The sequence below is a fragment of the Nestor notabilis genome, unplaced genomic scaffold (genome assembly GCF_000696875.1).
Source record: "Nestor notabilis isolate BGI_N333 unplaced genomic scaffold, ASM69687v1 scaffold20387, whole genome shotgun sequence".
Taxonomy (NCBI): Eukaryota; Metazoa; Chordata; class Aves; order Psittaciformes; family Psittacidae; genus Nestor; species Nestor notabilis.
The window spans coordinates 19,088-19,302 of record NW_009937273.1 but is presented as its reverse complement, the minus strand read 5'-3'; the positions used below and the strand labels follow the sequence as shown (position 1 = coordinate 19,302).

At 67.0% G+C, this 215-nt stretch overlaps 1 protein-coding gene across 1 annotated transcript in view; it reads left to right on the top strand.

Annotated features, from left to right (window-relative positions):
- Positions 1-215, top strand: part of PLEKHA6 (pleckstrin homology domain containing, family A member 6) — a gene marked incomplete at its 5' end in the record, with an annotated part of 11,514 nt that overhangs the window by 7,997 nt on the left and 3,302 nt on the right. The gene's annotated exons all lie outside the window — the stretch shown is intronic.

The window sequence follows — 215 nt, the reverse complement described above, 5'->3', positions numbered from 1 at the left end:
ATAGGGACAGCGATCGGTGCCTAGCCCCGATGGGATGGGGCGTAGGAGAGACGAGAGCTGCAGAGCCCTGCCAGCCCCTCTCCCTGCATGTTTGGGGTGCGCTGGTGCTGCTTGGCTCATGTCTGTGTGTCCATCCGCTCCTGTGGGCTGCATGTCACCCCACCGCTGTGGAGAGCAGCGGGGCTGTCCCCAGGCCGGGCAACGGGCCACACCGG